We start from the raw sequence: 19006 nt of genomic DNA on the forward strand, positions 1-19006 counted from the left end.
AAATAATATTTCGTTATTTTTTAATTCAATATGATTTGAAATGATTAATTCCGACATTTATACTCGAAAGCAAAATAATTGAGACAATTTGGAACGATTCAAAATAATTAAGACTTACGTAATCTCGAATCATTCCAAATTAGATTTCTTAATCAGGGTGATGAGAATGAACCATATTATAGATGAAATAATGGTTCTATAGCTCTATATCCGCGGACAAAATATCCCCGATGAAATTAATTTTTTTTTTTTTTAGATTGAAATTTTTTATAAAAGTTAATTTTTTTTTAATTAATTTTATTTTAATTCGAAATTCATTTTTTTTTTTAGATAAAAATTTTTTATAAAGGTCAATTTTTTATTTTTTAACTAATTTTTTTTAGACCAGTACAAACGCGGGTAATCGTGCTGCGCCCTTTTAACATGGTTTTTGTGTATGTTAATTCGATCTAAGACCAACACAATCGCGGGTTACATTAACAAATTTTTAATAAATAATTAAGGGTCAATCCAACACATTTTTAATATTAAAAATATTATTAATAAATTAAAAATATTATTAATAAATTAAAAATATTACTGAACTTAAGAATATTTTGTTCACGGATTTTTTGTCTTAAGGATATTTTTTCCGAGGATATTTTGACGAGGATATTTTGTCCGTGGATATAGAGCCCGGTTCCCGGTGAATGATGATTAGCCGTCCCCAGAGCTGGCTTTTAAGAATTCTATTTCACTATTCTACCTCGGAAAATAATTTTCGCTGATGCGCCATCCTTTGCGCCAACGTAGGAACGGGTGTCTTTAGAACTATTCACCGATTCTGCGTACTGTTGCTTGCCGTTCCCATGTTATTTTTTCTTCAGCTTTTTTTTTATTTTCTCTTGATTATTTTTTTTTTCCTTTTTTCACTATTGCTATCTTTTTTTCCATATTCCGCTAATTTTTGTTTTGCGAAATTTATTTGTCAAAACTTTTCTAATGCTATACTCCCCCCTTACTTTAAAAAAAAAAAAAATAAATGACCCGAGTTTATTTTTTTGTGCATTTAGGATGGTACATAAAAAAAATTCTCTCTTTTTTTTTTTATTTCATTTTTTATTTCTTTTATTTTTAACCTTCCAGTCTACCTTCTTTATTTCTGTAAATTTTGCATACAATAATGTTCTTGATACTGATTCAGAAAAGAAAAAATTTCATTCTTGCAACTTCAAACTTTGTTCTTTTCTTAAAAAAAAAATACAACCAAAAAAACTTGTTAATGATTACACGAAAAAAAAATTAAATTTACCTTACTGATTAATTTTTATAAAGAAAAATATTTCAAAGAAATGATATCTTAGTGTAAAAAAACAAAATAATAAAATCTTAATGTTTGAAAAAAAAAATACGTTTATCCTTATCATGCCAACACAAAAAAAAATAAATTAAATCTTAGTTTTCTATTTTTCCTTTCTTCTACGACGGCGTTTGCGTTTCTTGCTTACTCCCCCGACGTTGATTTGAATATTCGTTGGATATCTTGGGACTCCATTGCCCGTATACAAACCAGTGTTTTGCGGATACTCGTTGTATAGCGCTGGCGTATTTGCGCTGTATCCTTCGTAATGTTGTGTGTATTGTGGTTGGGGGACTTCTGCCGCCATACTTGTGCTTGCACCACTTTGAAACTAGTATGTCGCATTTTCATTGTAGTATCGCGTATCATGCGAGGGACCGTAGTTTTGTGTGACAACGGCTATTGATTGCGGCGGGATTTGACTGGTTGGCATCGTTGCCTGGGTCGTCCAACTTTCTTGGTCGTCCTCGAATCTTTCGTTGGCTGGTATACATAGTTCCAGTACCGTCCCTGGAGTTGCTGGGTTTTTCTCCTGTATCTGTGCGCTAAAGCCTCGTGTACTGTTTGCTTCCGTTGTTCGCGTAGCTTTCTTATTTTGTATGTATTGCGTCTGCGTTTCCACGTTTTTAGTTTTTGGTCGGACTGGGGGTGGTGCCGCTGGGGTTTGCGTTCAAGCATTTCTTGTCTTTTGTTTTGTCGGTGGTAGTAGTATGGGAGTCTTTGTTTTCTTCGGCTGGTCCTCTATCTCTATGACTTGTATTTTGCCGTATCTTTACTTGAGTTTCAACGAGCTTCCCACTTTTTTGATCGACGTGGCGTTGTATAATTCTCAGGAAGTGCGTCTGGTGTTCCCGAACTCGTGTACCCTTTAATGTCCATTGTGGCTGCTGGTCTTTGCCTAATGTAAAATCCAGTTTTATTCTGGTTAGTAATTTTTTCCATTTTTTCGTCGCTAACTATAATTTGCAGACTCTTCCGTGAATTCGACGAAGCATTACTGGTGTTTGACGGGGAACTTGTCGATGACGAACTTGCTGAAGAGGACGAACTCGATGAGGATGCACTTGATGATGAGGACGATGACGATGATGAACTACTCGATGGGCTAGCTTGTAGCACAGAACTTGAAGTAATTTCACTTTTTTGTGTAGTATTGTTGCAGCACCGTCCAAGTTGTCACTTTCGAATGCTAAGATAGACTGACGCTGCTACGAGACTTCCTTTCCTCTGCGCATGCGTGCCACTCCTGGTTGCCCTTTCTTTTCTCATCTTTCTACCCTTGTTTTATTTCGTTAATGTTGTGTGGCGCCATCTTTCGGAATAATTTCCAATCTTTAATATGCGCTCTATTGATGCCGTCGTCTTCGCCCTGTACTACCACAATTGTTTCACCTATACGGTCAATAACTGTATAGTGACCGGTATATTTAGCTGACAATTTCGCTGAGAACTGAGCTTCTGCTGACGATAGTGGGTATTCTCTTTTTGCCATTATGTCTCCTATTTCGGGTGTCCATTCTCGACGTCGTATATTATAATAATGGCTTTGCTTAGAAAAAGCTTTTGCTAAATTTATTCTTGTCATTTCATGTGCTTCTTGTAGCAGCGCTACCCGTTCCACTATGTCGTCCGACGCTTCTATTGTGGATGCGCCTTCTATTTTTGCTCTCGTAGAATTTGGAGCATCGAGTTCTCTCCCGTAATTTAAGTAAGCTGGTGGAAATTGTGTGCTCTCGTGTCTGGAAGTATTATATGCAAAAGCTATCTCGTTAATTTTCTGAGCCCATGTACGTTGAGAGCCCATAATAAATTGGTTAATCATGGTTTTGATAACTCTGTTAGTCCTTTCAACTGGATTGCACTGTAGTGAGTATGGTGGTGTCCTTATGTGCGTGGTATTCCATTCGGTCAGAGTATCGGCAAAAATATTGCTAGTGAATTGGGCCCGGTTGTCAGTGATAATTACTCTAGGTGTATCGAATCTCAACGCTATTTTATTTTTCTGAGCTTGTATTACGGGTGTGGTTGTGGCTTTGAGAAGTGTCTGTAGCTCTAACCATTTTGTAAATTTGTCTTGTATTACCAACAGATAGCAGTATCCTTCCGATGATCTAGTTACCGGTCCTATTATGTCCATAGCACCAACTTCCCACGGTCTTCTGGCTTCGATGGTGTCCATCTTTCCTTTTTGTTTTTGTTGAGAAACTTTATATTGTTGACACGTTTCGCAATTTCACACATAATGAGTAATATCATACTGCATTCTGGGCGAGTAGTATGATCTGGATATCCGTGCAATGGTCTTGGCAATTCCCAGATGTCCTGCCGTTACATTATCCTGATTTTCTTTTATAACCTCCTTCCGTAAATCTTGCAATACACATAATTTTCACGCATCTTGCCTCTCATTGTAATTTAATGTGTGGTGCTTATATCTATACAGATTGTTATCGATTATTGTATAATCAAGGTAATTTTCTGGTCTCTCTTGCACTCCACTTTACAATCGCTGGTACCAGGGATCAGCTTGACTTGCATCTATCACAAAAATTATTTCTCGTAAGATTTCATTCTCGTGTTCTTCCACTGATTGTGGTGATCTTGATAACTCATCAGCTATCTCATTTAGCGCTCCTTTGCTGTATTGTATCTCATAATTAAATTACTGTAGATATAAGGCCCATCTTGCTAGTCTTCCTGACGGATTCTCTGTTTTTTAGTCATTTTAGTGACTGGTGGTCTGTTACTACTGTGAATCTGTATCCTCCCAAATATGATCTCATTTTTCAGATACCCCAAATCACCGCCAGGCATTCTTTCTTCGTTGTAGAATAGTTTATTTCGTGTTTATTGAGAGTGCGATTAGCATAAGCAATGACAAATTCTCTGCTCCCACTATTCTGGGTTAATACTGCGCTTAGGTCTTGATCGCTAGCATCTGTCTGTAAGACGAATGGTAAATCGTAATTTAGTGGTGCTAGAATGGGTGTCGATGTTAAAGCAGACTTCAACTTGATGGATGCTTCTTCGTGTTCCGTGCCCCAGTGCCATTTGACTGTGTTTTGTAATAGCTTAGTCAGAATTTTCGTGATTTTAGAACATTCTGGTATAAAACGACGGTACCTGAAAATCATCACCAAAAATCTTCCCAGCTTTTTTGTGTTTTCTGGAGTTTTCAGATTTGTAATTGCTACCACTTTCTGTGGATCCATCTGGATGCCTTCTTTATTAATCACGTGTCTTCAATACCAGATTTCCGTTTGAAAAAATTTACTTTTCTCTTTATTAATTTTTAATTTTGCTCTCTTGAGCCGTTTCAAGACCGCCATGCTGTTCTTCTGATGCTCTTCTAGTGCTCTACCGAGTATGATGATGTCGTCTAAGTAAGCGCTAGCTCTTTCTTCCATGTCTGGACCGATAATTTAGTCCAGGTAGCGTTGAAATGTAGCCGGGGCTGGATGCAGACTAAATGGCATTACTATGAACTGTAACAAACCTCTGTTTGAAAACGCGAAGGCCGTAAATTCCTTGCTTTTCTGTGCCAACGGTATCTGCCAATACCCGCTTTTCAAATCTATCGTTGTAAAGTACTTAGATATTTTTATACGGTCGTGTTGCTTGTACATGCGGTAATGGGTATGCGTCTTTCTCAGTAACTTCATTTACCTTTCTGAAGTCGATGCAGAATTTATATTTAATATTTTTCTTCTTTACCAGAACCACTGGCGATGTCCACGGGCTTACTGACGATTCTATGATGTCTTCTTTTAACATCCTGTCCACTTCTTTGTTTAAAACGTTTTGCATTGCCGGATTTTTAGGAAAGTATCTGGCTTTTATTGGTACATTTGTTTTTACTTTGATCTCATGCGGCTTCAGATTAGATAGTCCAACAGCTTTGTCCAGCTCATTCATTTCTTCTTCCACTGATTTCATAATCTCTTTTATTTTCTCTTTTTCCTCCTTTTCCTTCTGCGTTTCCGTATCTTCTGTTTGATTATCACTGATGGCTATCATTGTATAAATTTCTGTTGCTGTTTCGACCTCCCATGGTGGCTGTAATTTTATACTGAACTGTAGTCGCGTTAATAAGTCCATTCCAATAATTATCGGCTTGGAAATGGTGAGCAAGATGCTGAATTGACACTTCCTTCTGATGTCGAAAATTTTTATTGGTATTAGCGCATACCTGCTGATTGGTAAGTTACTACCATCCGCTTGCGTCGCTGAAGTTTTACACTGCTGCTGTTTTACAGATATGCTGCTCTCATTTATCCAGTCCCATGTATCTTGGCTTATGCATGATTTCGTTGCTCCAGTGTCTATCAATGCTTGGATGTTTTTATTGCCAATCTCTATGTTTGTATATAGTCTATCATCAGAACCTTGGTCACACTTTTGTTTCATTTCTACTGATTGCCAGGAGTGTCGACCCCCAGTTGGTGCTTGGTTGAATCGGCTTGCGGGTTCTCTATTACTGGTTCAGATTAGTTCTGTGGATGTCCCTGATTCCAGTATGGTTTGGGCGGTCCGGTCCCTCTGTAGTTCATTGTTCTGATGAACGGATTGTTGTGTTGTCCAGGCTGTTGTTGGTGTTGGTGTTGTGCCATTTGCTGTGTATGGGGCCGGACGAAGTAAGCTCACTTACTACCCCCTTGTCCGTTTCCCTGGCTTGGACAAGTGCATTCTCGAGTGAACATATTTGGCTTCCCCCATGTCTGCGAAATTTTGGCCATGGGTTCTGACATTGCAGTTTGTAATGACCGTTTTGACCGCACTTTCAGCATGATTTTCAATGTACATAGTTCGTATTAATGGCTGATACATCTTCCCTCTTGCGTTCCCTTGGCTTATTTGTGTACTCGCCTATTTGCGGTTTTAATGACAATGCCCTGTTACTTCTTTTGTTTTCTGTTATTCTTTCATAGTCATTTGCCAGACTAATGAGGTAACTAATGCTTTGTACGTCTCGTCTCCGGATGTAGTGTTGATAGTCTGATCTCATGTTGTACTACAGTCTGTCTAATTGACTGTACCCGCTCATGCCACCATATCTGCGCATCAATGTTTGGAGCGAGGTGATATAGTTCCGGGCTTTTTCTTTAGGACCCTGTATTCAATTTCTTATTTCCTCTCTCTTAATCCCAGGCCATATTATGGTGAACTGGTTATCCACTCCAGTTGTGGCTCAACCCTGTTACAATCCTTGCACCTGGGGAACCACAACGAACGTCTGCTGGGTCTCCAACCGGCACTCCCTATACAATTTTTACAATGGACGGAAGCCTGGTGAGTCCTCTAGCTCTTAGCTGATCCGTCGAGTCCAGCGTCTGCCGCTCGATTGACCTAGCCAGTTTTAACGACACTCTCCTCACTCCGGACGTGTCCTGCTGCCCTCTGGCAACGCTTAGCGTACTAAAGATTTTGCGATATTTCGCGGAATGTTAAGGTGGAGGTTCTTATAAAAAAGAGTCTACTCGTTCAAGCTCACCGATGTGCAAAGGATAGAGTGACTACTAGTGTATTCCACTGCTAGTCGTCATTTTAACCACGGACTGGTGTATTCCACTGGTCGTGTTCGGTGAATGGCGATCAGCCGTCCCCTGAGCTGGCTTTTAAGAATTCTATTTCACCTTTCTGCCTCGAGAAATATTAGGTGTACAAAAAATTTCTACCCGTTTTTTGTCAAAAAAAAATATATTTAAAAAGTTTTAAATAAAATACAAATATTAATCAAAATAACCACCATCAGCATCTACTACCCTTTGCCAACGCTCAGGCAACTGATGGATCCCACGGCGATAAAAGGCTTGATCTTTTGTCGAAATGAAATCATCTATTGTTTTTTGCATTTCGTTTTCATTTTGTAAGTGTTTGTCAGCCAAGTAATTTTGCAATGAACGGAATAGGTGAGAATCACACGGTGCAAGGTCTGGTGAATACGCCGGGTGCGGTAAAACTTCCCACTGTAAATCATTTATAGTGTGGTGGACGATTGAACTTCTATGAGGCCTGGCGTTATCATGCTGCAGTATCACTGGTCGAGGTTTTTGTCCCGCAAATCGTCTTTTACTGTTGATTTCATCTGCTAATTTCTTTAATTGACAACTGTAGCGTTCTCCAGTAACGGTTTCTCCTGGTTTGAGTAACTCATAATATAGCACGCCCCACTCATCCCACCAAATACAAAGCAATATTTTTTTCCCAAAAACATTACGTTTTGGTGTTGATGTCGTTGGTTGTCCTGGGTCTACCCAATGTTTTCGACGTTTAGGATTCTCATAGTAAACCCACTTTTCGTCCCCTGTTACAAGTTTCCACAAAAAACTTTTTTTTTTATGTCGTGAAAGCAACGACAGGCAGGTGTCAACTCGTCTCTCTCGTTGTTCTGGAGTTAATTCATGAGGTACCCATTTTCCTTCTTTTTGAATCTTACCTAAAGCATGTAATCTTTCAGAAATAGCTTGTTGAGTAACGTTTAACTTTTTCGCAAGTTCTTGTTGTGTTTGTGCAGAATCTTGATTCAGTAATTCTTCCAATTTCTCGTCACTGATTGTTGAAGGTCTTCCAGAGCGTGGTTTATCATTTAAATTAAAATCTCCGTTTGTGAATTTCCAAAACCATCTTTGACAAGTACTGTCATCAATAACACTGTCACCATAAGTTGCACAGATTATTCTTTGAGCTTCAGCAGCACTTTTTCCTTGATGAAATTCATGTAAAAGACAATGGCGGATATGCTCATTACTTACTTCCATTTTTAACTTAATAAAAAAATATATATATCGAAGATTAATATATTAAAAGTTTGATGAATTTAAAGAGTACAAACAGCTGTGCATGTACATATACGTATTCATAGCTAACCTATAAATAGCTGTTAGATAACTCCATCTTTGAAAAACGGGTAGAACTTTTTTGTACACCTAATAATTTTCGCTGATGCGTCATCCTGCGGGTGTTTTTAGAACTATCCATCGTTTCTGCACACTATTGCATGCCGTTCCCATGCTATTTTTTCCAGCAACTTTCTTTTCATTTTCTCTTAATTATATTTTTTTCCTTTTTTCGCTATTGCTATATTTTTTTTCTTATTTCGTTAATTTTTTTTTTGCGAAATTTATTTGTCTAAATTTTTCTAATGATATAATATATAAATATATATATATACATTAGAGTGTGTCAATTCCGAGCAAAATTTTTTTTTTTTAAGTGCAAGTGGAAAAAATCATAGTTCAACACAAAAAAAAAAATTTCGCCCAAGAAAAAAAATTCTATGTCGATTACAGACCTAGCTCATTGGAACATTCGATTTTCCTGTTAAAATAACACAGGGAAAATTTTTTTTAGCTTCAAGTACTTTCAAATCCTTAACAAGTCAATGGATCGAATAAACTAATACATGTTTTTGCAAAAAATTAAACGCTCTACAAAAAAGGTATTCTATCATGTTTCGAAAAGTCCATCTGTTCAAAAGATATTAGAGCTCGAACTAAAGTCAGAGATCTTTTTAGTTTTCCAGTGAAATTATCAGATTTATCAAAAAATGTTGAAAAGTCTTTTTTGTTGACAATTTTATTCTTACAAATTATTATCAGTTAAGTTATTTTCACATTCCGCATTGTTTTCAGGTGATTTTCCTTTTAATTTCAAGCTCTCAAAAAAGTGGTTCTGATTGATTTCAAGAACTCAAATTTAAAATGGGAATAACTAGATAACAATGCGGAATTTGAAAAAAACTTAATTGCTAATAATTTGTAAAACATAAAATTGTCAACAAATAAGATCTTATAATATTTTGTGATAAATCTGATAGTACGCCGGAAAAGTGAAAAGATCTCCAACTTTACTTCGATCTCTAATAACTTTTGAAGAGATGGATTTAACAAAGAATGGTAAGAGACCTTTTTCGTAGAGCGTTTAGTTTTCTACAAAAATATATATTTGTCTATTCGATTCATTGATTCGTTAAGGATTTAAAAGTACTGAAAGAAATTTTTTTTTTGTGTTGAACTATCATTTTTTCCACATGCACTTGAAAAAAAAATGTTGCTCCCTAATTTATACATATATGTCTAACGTGTGGGGCTTTTGCCGACGTTTTCACCTCTAATATGGGACTTTTGCCGACTTCTGGGGCTTTTGCCGACGGTCAGCAAAAAGTACATTCAATGTATGGGACTTTCGCGGACAGTCGGCGAAAAGTTCGTATAGATGTGTCCTTTTCGCCGACAGTCGGCAATAGGGACGTAGGTATACGAATTTTTCGCCGACCGTCAGCGAAAGCCCCTTATCTTATGCGACAACTTATATATCTACGTTTTTTCTCCTGGTCGATGACGAAAACACTGCATTGTTCATGAAATGTCAATGATTGCAATTTCTGTAAACATTTTGAAAAACTCAGGAGACATCGAGTTTGTTCAAAATGCGCAAAATGTTACAGCAGGAATTTCCGAAAACAAGAATAAGAAAACCTCTACCATAGTATAAGCTATATTTTACAAATTACAAGGAGTAGAAACAAGGAGCAGACTTTACGTGACAATAAAACCGTGGAGATAAATTGATGCATCGCTTGTTTAAACTTTTATAGTGTATAATTACAAAACAAAGGATGGTCGTAAAACTTTTTCTACTTAGTGATAATTTCTGATTAAATTCATTGTTGTGTTCAATATGACATGCAGAACGGAATAATTGTTGGCTAAAAAAACAATATTCTTGGCTCGAGAAAATTTTTGGAATTGAGTTTGGAGACGAAAATTTTCTTGGGCTGTGTAGATAACTTTCTTCAATGTTAATTCTTGAATCAAGTTTTAGCGTCTAATTTGAGTTAAAAATCACTCGAAACAAGTTTTCATTTGGTACCGGGAAGTAAGATTACCACTTAACCAAAGAAAAAAATGTTTGTTACGAGTAAATTTTGTTTTTGATCTTATGCTGTCTTTCCATTCAAGACTCTAAATGCGAATTAGACAGCTTAGTGCAATGGTTAAGTCTCTGCTCGATACTGAGAAGATCGTGGGTTCGAGTCCAACAAAAGTCGCAATTTTTCAAATAGCAGTGATGCTTAAAAGTAAATTTTTAGACTTGTGAGAATCCTGTTGAGAAAAAATTCAATTTCTTGTTAAAAAATAATTTCACACCTAAGTTTCATGCGATAATTATAATAGATAATTTTTGCTACAGTTTTATTGTCACCAAACTCATTCCCATTAAATTTCTTGAGTAAAAAAAATTTGATGATCAATAATTTTTTGCTTCTGTGCCTGATAGTTTCCACTCATAAATTCGATAATTATAGTCCCTAAATAGTTCAAATAATTCAATACCCCACGCGACAATGGAATTATAAACTTTTTCTTTTCACTTTTTCCTGTTATTTATTCAAATAATATTTAGTAATTCTATGTTATTCATAAAATTTTCTAGCATTTTCATAGAGTTACATATATGACTATTACAACGAGTTAGTTGCTCGTGTCGTGTGCAGTAGCACTCTTTACGATTCTTAAAATTTGATTTAAATTTACAATTTTTTGAAATTTTTCGTATTTTTCTATGTAAGGCTCGAATAGAACTCGAGTTACACTTACTGCGAATCTTGTATTAGTGACAACGAAAAATTTTGGAATGAGTTCTACGTTTAACATCAACTTTTAATAGGAGCAGCAATAATGTTTAATTTTTCGATGATAGTGATGACATCTATAATGATATTGATAATTAGCTTTTGAAATTCAGTCGAGGAAAAATTTCGATTGACTCCTCTGTACCCCATGCGACAGATAAAATTTTGATTGATACTTCTGAATCCCACGCGACAGATAAATTTCAATGAAATTCTGTTGGAAGAAAATGAGAAGTTCAGTAGGAATGTGAATAGTTTTATACCCAACCATGAGTTGATCATGACAATAATTAATGAATATAATCTACAGTCTTTTTGAATTAGTTTTTTATCTGTTGATAATACTAAAACGTTGGCTTAATTATCTTAGACTATGCAATTGTGTCTAAAAAATTCAAATGGTTCATTTTAATTGAGTCATTGATCTGATATATATTTTAGATGACATATTAAGGTGATATTGTAAAGATCATAGGAAGTTTTTATGAAATAACAATAGTAGAAACAAAAGTAGAAATTATCAGGCATGAAAAAAAATATTTTGAAAATTTGCTTGCCGAGTTCTTGAAAATTCTTGGGAATTCCACAGTTTATAATTAGTTGAATAAAGTTATAGAAATTTATACAACGCAAAAAATTTTTTTGATACCCCAGGAGACAGTAAAACTATCAGGCGTTGAAAAGAATAGTTTGTAAGCTGGCTTGCCGAGTTCTAATTTTATATTATTCAAGTTTTATGAAAAACCATTTTTAAAAATTTGTTTTATCATTCTTGCATGACATCTTGCTTTATAAATTATTGAAAGTGCAGAAGAAACCAATTTGAGAAGGCAATTTATTTAATAAAAAAAACTTCGTCATCTTTCGGATTAGAACTCGATATCTGTCGTCCACCAGTTTCACAAGTCGCTAACTTCTTTACGGCATGTACAATCATATAACAATCTTAGTTTGTTTATTTAAATAATTATTTTTATGAAACTTTATAAAGCTGTATGGAGTTTCATAAATAATTCCGACTTCTATTAGATTTAGAAAATACAATCCCGCTGCAAAATAATGACTTCCAAAACTTCTATAAATTATGATGAATTTTTGGCAAAATGTAGGAATTTTTATAAAACCTCATATAATTTAACACCACAATTTCACAGATCGTATGAATTTTTATTATATTTACGGAATCAAATTTTGATTCGTGGCTAGAGTTTTAATAATTTCAATAAGATTTAATAAATTTTTATGAAATTTTCGAAATTCAATATGTTAATTCTATAATCACTTCAGCTACATCTTACTGAGCGATGAGAACTCGACAACTTTTTGCATAATTTCATAGAATTTAAAAAAATTTGTCAATCATTATCAAATTTCGCGAAAATTTAAACACAGTATCCTTAGTAAATGACGGAATCTTGAACAAAATTTGATCAAATTTTATGAAAATGTATAAAATTGTGCATAATTTGATCATTAATATTTCGACAAGATGTTATAAAATTTAATAGTATCATACGAATTGCTATAAAATATTATGGAATACGATATTTGAATTTCATAACATTTTATAAAATCAAAAAATTAGATCTTGAAGTGTGACAATAATTTAAAGCTATAATTTTAAGGAAATTCGTTAAATATCATAGCAAATAGCAAAATTTAAATGGAATATTTTATAAAATATTATCCAATTGCAAAGATTTTCAAAGAATTTTGTAAAAAAATTTTTTACCAGGAAATGTTGTTGTTGATCTCTGAATGTTTTAAGGTGGATCTGACATGTTATACTGTAATTGCAGTAAACAGCACGAGATTTGTCGGAATCGCTAGTAATAAATAAATATGCAGCATTATCTACCCGGCATGTTTCATAAATTATGAGTCATAATAATGAAAAACGAACAGACAACTTAGTCACGATCAACAATTAGTCAGTAACTTAAGTCGAATTTTGTGAGAAATCCAATTTTTTACAATTAGACCCCACGCGCCTATTATACGAATCAGACAGATCAATGTGTGACATACTTAAATTTTAATAATACTCAATTTCAGAACAAACGCTAGTATAGAAATGTTCTCAACTGTGCGATATCTGAAGAAGTTTAAAATTACTTTCGATACCAGTCTTTACCTATTATTTTAAGAACTATCGTTAAATTATATATGAAACTGAGTTACCAGAAATTTTTAATGGTATTTTTTGAACATCGTTCATTCTGTTCACTTCCGTGCATAAAATATATTTCACTTATTAATGATGGAACATTTTTCATTTCAATTCATCATTGTACAAAGCCTATTTTCTGATCGAGTCTTACTACAAGTAAGTAAAAATATTCTGTGAATGAAATTTATTGATTTAATTGAATAATATAACTATCAAGAGATATTCGTGAAAGAAGTTATATTGTTTATATTAAGTGTATCAATAAAATTTTATAAAATAGATTGATACACATTTTCAATGAGCGAACTCTTTCCTTACCTAACACAATAACTTAATTGTTTTCTTTACGAACATAAATTTATCTCTTTCATGTTGATTTAATCAATTAATAAGAAAATATTTTTTGATATTTTTATTGTTAACTCTTTATTAAATCTTATTGCATTATTAATTCTTATCAAGTCTCTATTTTAAATATTGTCACAGCAAACTGTTTCATGAAATAGTTTGCACAAACATTTTTTGGTATGAACTATAAATCATTGTTCAAAAAGCTTGGTGTTTCTTTATCGAGATTGTGTTATCATAAATATAAATATCATGCTAGTGATATGATAAGCGATTGCAAAAGAGTTTTACGATTTTCCTCAAAAATATTTCAAGACGAATTGAAAATAATTTTTAAAAATAAAATTTATTCTTTAAACTAAATAAAGAAGTAACAAAGTATTAATTTTTGAACTATAAGATCGAAATATTTAAACTTCAATATAAATAACGCCTGTTTAATTAAAAAAATAAGCACTTTTTCTTTTGTTCTGTTTTTAAAAATATAAGTAATTTAAAATTAGTAATATTATTATATAGAGGAAGTTGTATCTGATAATCAGATTAGTTAATAAGTTTTTTTATCATTAAATTAAGGCTTCAATGAAAATTTGCTTCATCCAACGGTAAATTCTTGTAAACAGTCTTCTATTCAAATGAACAGCTCTATAAGTCAAGAAATTTTTTGGACAAATTTTTCAATTTGTAGCTCACTTTTTTATTTTCGAGTACTATTATATCCTTCTCAGGGTATAAAGGACCACTGGCTTTTTTCTTGTATTGGTTACTCATCCATGTCTTAATCGTATCTCTGCGACGGTTTTTTTTAACATGGATACTTAGTTTTCAGTTCATCGATTGTTTTTAGTGACGGTAATGTTCGATTGATAATATGATCTTTAAACTCTGAAAATATAATTTTTTTTTCTTCAGCGGTCCAGGGTATTTTTTTGGATGTACCTGTAAAAAAAACCGTATTAGTTTCTATCTTAAAATATGTCATCAAACTACCTCAAACACGATAAAAATATCTTTGTAAACAAAACAAAAATAACCTACTCAAATCAGATGGACCATTAGCACGAGATTCTTGTTGAGGAGTAATTTGATTACTGAACGGGCTACTATGAGCTATTATCACAGGTCGGTTTGAACTCTTACTAGGTAAATTATTACTAAAAAGGATTTCAGAGTCTGCAGGAGCTTTTTCCGAATAAGTAGGTAGATAACCATCATACATAAGATTACTGTCACTGGAATTGAGTTTGATGTTATTTAAAGAAAGTTCCTCAGAAGCGTTATTAGCCTCAATGAGAGCAGGTTCTATTATTTTATTAGTAGTAATTTCTTCAGATTCATATTCTATAAATTCACTTAGATCATTATTGTTGACATCTTCTTTCTCAATGTTGTCGTCATTTGCTAGACCATGCACAGCATGGAGAAGTTTTGTGACCTGAACAATCGTCTTTGACTTAATAGGTCTTTGATAAAAGTCCTTATGAATTTTTTCTGAGTGACCCATATGTTTCGTCAAGTCAGATAGCGCATTGTCAGAAAGCTCAAACTCAATAAATTTTGTTGCTACGTGCTTTCTGAGATAGGTCCCACGAAGTAATTCAGGCTTCTCCGCTCCACATAAAATTGAGAACTCTCGCATTGTAGCACATAAATTCAAGACTCTTATCCGATCATTGACACCATTTGGTAAACCAAACACGAAGTCATTATGTTTCGGAACATAAGCCAGCTCTCGATACTCAATCAACAATTTGATTTCTTCAACAATATCAGCGCTAGCTATTACTGCTACATCTCGATTCAATTTTCCGCGTATCTCAATTCGAAAATAATTCGCAGCAATTTTTTTCCCTTCATCATCTAAGGCATTAAACTCTTCTTTATGTGCTTGTTTATCAATATTTTGTAATTTGGTCATATCATACAATGTCATATTTTGTACATCACCAACCCAGCGACGGTTAAATATTAATAAATACGCAGCCACTAATTTTGAAGCTCTTAACCAAGTTTCATAACTGAAAGATCCTTTTAGAATATTGAAACATTTCTTTTTTTCAGTTTTGATGTAAATAATGAGTTTATTAATATCATCAGTCATAGGCAAAACGATTACCTTATGTCGCCTTAATATTGCCTGTGATTCGGAAGCGATTTTATTAACTGCAATGCTTATTTCTGTATTATAAACTTTCAAAAAGTTTGAAACAGATTTTTGTCGTTGCTCGTCTTCCTTTACAACATACTCAGTTTCTAGAATCACAGCAATTTGCCTCAAATAGGTGACTAGATTTAAAGCAACAGCCGGCGTTTCGCACGTATTCTTAAGATAATTAATTTTTGCTACACTTCCAATGGCTTTGATCACAGTTTGAATGTATTTTGGGTAAAACAAGTCAGCAAGTTCTTTTATCGCTGAGTCTATCTGCTGGGAAGCAGCTAAGAATCTTCCGATTAATCTCAGTCTTGCTCTGATCATGTTGTGTTGATAATGAGGAGTGTACTTGATGCATAATTTATTGCCATATAGAATTATGAGCCAGTCATACCTAATCAGACGAACAATCTCATCTTCCTGCAAAACAGGGAACACAACTAGTCTTAAGATATCATTTGCCGTAGTGTGTAATCGAGCTTCGATCGATTTCCCCATTACGTAATAAACTCGCTGTCCTTTCAAATGATTCTCTTCGCCATGTTTTTTTCTGCATTTCAGAATGTGCTTCCTAGCATTTGATTTTGTAATTGTCAACAAGCAATATGAACAGGTGATATAATCAGTTGCTCGTTTATCAATTTTTGGTCGGCGGCTCACTATTAATTGGCCTTTGTTGAAATTTTTATTTGTATTATGGGTAAAAGTTCCGTTGTTACGAAAAATTGTCAAAAGTTCCTTGCGTTCAGCAGTGCCTAAAAAATATTTATTAAGTAATAAAGGTTTAAAGAATAGTATTATTAATTTAAAATTTTAATTTATAACTGAGATAATTAATGTAATGCATAAAAACTCATAAACTTAAAGCATCAAACGCTCAGCCAAAACATTTTGGCTCAATAATAATTGAAAATTTATAAAATGTCGCAGTAAAGTTTACAGGATTACAACTAATGGTTAGTTTATTTTTTAATGAATAATTAAATAAATAATTATTAAAATTATTTTTCACCTTTTGTCGTGTTATTTAACTTCTTGACATCTTCATGGTTACGATGAACTGTTTTGATGTGACGAGGTTATTGACCAACTATCATTTTGTGGCAAAAAGGACATGAATATTCCTTTTTCCACCGTGGAATACTTGACTTTTGAACAGTTAATTCAGAGTTGTCACAAGATGCTTTTTGAGTCGTAAGGTTAATTTCCTTCGAAATACGTATGTCAGACACTGATAGATCAGTGTTTATATGATTATTTTCTTTTTCAGACACATTCATTAGTTTATCTAGTGCAGATCCTGACTCCAAATTATCTCCCCTTGCTGATACTGTAGAAAAGTCTAAACTACTGATGGAAATTTCAGAAACATCTAAGTTTGAAGAATCATAATGTGTTTCCTGATAAGAATTAGTACTGTCAGTATAGATTTGTGAAGTACATGAGTTGTTTTTTATTTCTCTATGACGTAAAGAAATCGGCGATAATAGTGGCACATCATTATTTTCATCCAGTTTGTCATCTCTCATTTCTTCAATGGTTTTACCATCGATTTGATAAGCTAAGATAACGTTGAGTTGATCTGATATCTATAAAAAACATTATTAAAATTATAGAATAATATAAATAATTTTCAAAAAAAAGATCAAATTATTAGCTAAATAAATAACAATTGATCAAAAAACTGTGTTAGATCGATAAAAAAAGAACATTAAATATACTTCATAGTTTGAAGAATAAGTAAGTATATCGTTTTCCGAATCATATAGAGTTTGTATTTCTTTTAAATTGTCAGGTAATAATGCATCTTCAAACATAAACTTTTCTTCTGGATCATCGTTTGATGCGTCAACTTCTCCATTTTTATTAATTATATTCTGATTAAATGATTTTTTAGACTCATTCGTACTCTGTTGTATCTCAATCTGCAATAGGAAAATAAAAGTTATGAACAATAAATTAAATTTAAAGCCTAATACATTAACATCTTGGGATTATTTGACTTGCCATATCCTCATTTAAAAAGTCCTGCATCTTGGAATTTTTATATATAATTTTTTCGGTTTCATGATGTACGTAATGAACATTATTATACACTTGCTCTGGATGAAATTTCGTAATTGTCTCTGTCGCATGTTGTGTGTTAGATTTAGAAATAATTTCATCGTTGAAATCTTGCTAAAAAAGTAAAGTATCATTGTTTTATATACATGGTTAAAAATAAATACTATTCTAAAAATCAATTTATGATCATTTTTAACTAAATTACCTATAAAAAAATTGATACTAGTTTTTGAATTTCAAAATAAAATACAAATTTTTCGGCAATTATTAAAACTTTTTCGTTTACATAATAATTATTTAACATGAAATATTCTGAAGTAATCTAATTATTAATTAAAATGATATATTTTCAATTATTATTGAGTTTTGTAAAAATATTATTTACTCTTGATACCTCTAGATTAGATGATCTATCGAGTAGAGAAACAGTTGAACAGTTATTAGTATCCTCGTTCTCACTTTGTAAACCTATGAATGGTAAATTTTAAAAATTTACACACGAATTTGTCTGAAAATCAAAAATTTTTATAAAAATTATTTTATTGTATTCTAATTTATCTCTAACAATATTTTTACACACTTGTTTTTTTTTGTAGAATCCAGCTCGCCAAATTTTTGAGTTTTAATTATCACATCTTGGTGGTTCAGAGTAGGCCCTTTTGCAGTTAATTCATCAACATCAACTCTGGATAAAGTTTTATCTGTACGGCCACTCAATACTTTTTTGAGCTGACTGTTAAAAACTAAGTCAAACGTCTCCTAAAAAATTAATATTTCTTTATTATTATTTCGTTCTTCTGCGACCAATTTTTACCAACTAATTGATCAAGTACTCATTTAAAAAAAAAAAAAACCGATCTAATCTTAAAAATTTTGTTGAAATCAATAATTTAGTAAATCACACATGAATAATCAATGGCAAAATAATAAAAATTATTACCTGATTTAGCAAAATGTCACAAGAAGTTTTAGTGATTGGATTGTCAAATGCATTCTCTAATTCAATGTCAAATTTTTCGTGACCCGTATCATATATATTCTGGCTTAAATCATGCTAAAATTCATAATTAAAAATTATTCTTGCTAAAAGTGAAAAATAGTATAATAATTGTTTTTAAACAGTCTTTTATTTCATTTACCTGATTTTCGGCCTCAGTTTCTAATATTTGACGATTATTGCTAATTTCCAATGTGTCCTCTTGAACCATTAAAATAGAATCACTCTGGTGAACTGCGGCAAAAGTTATTAAACAATTTAGGATAAAATAAAATCAAACTTGTTTAATTTAGGTCGAG

Source organism: Microplitis demolitor, chromosome 2 (genome assembly GCF_026212275.2).
Source record: "Microplitis demolitor isolate Queensland-Clemson2020A chromosome 2, iyMicDemo2.1a, whole genome shotgun sequence".
NCBI classification, from domain to species: domain Eukaryota; kingdom Metazoa; phylum Arthropoda; class Insecta; order Hymenoptera; family Braconidae; genus Microplitis; species Microplitis demolitor.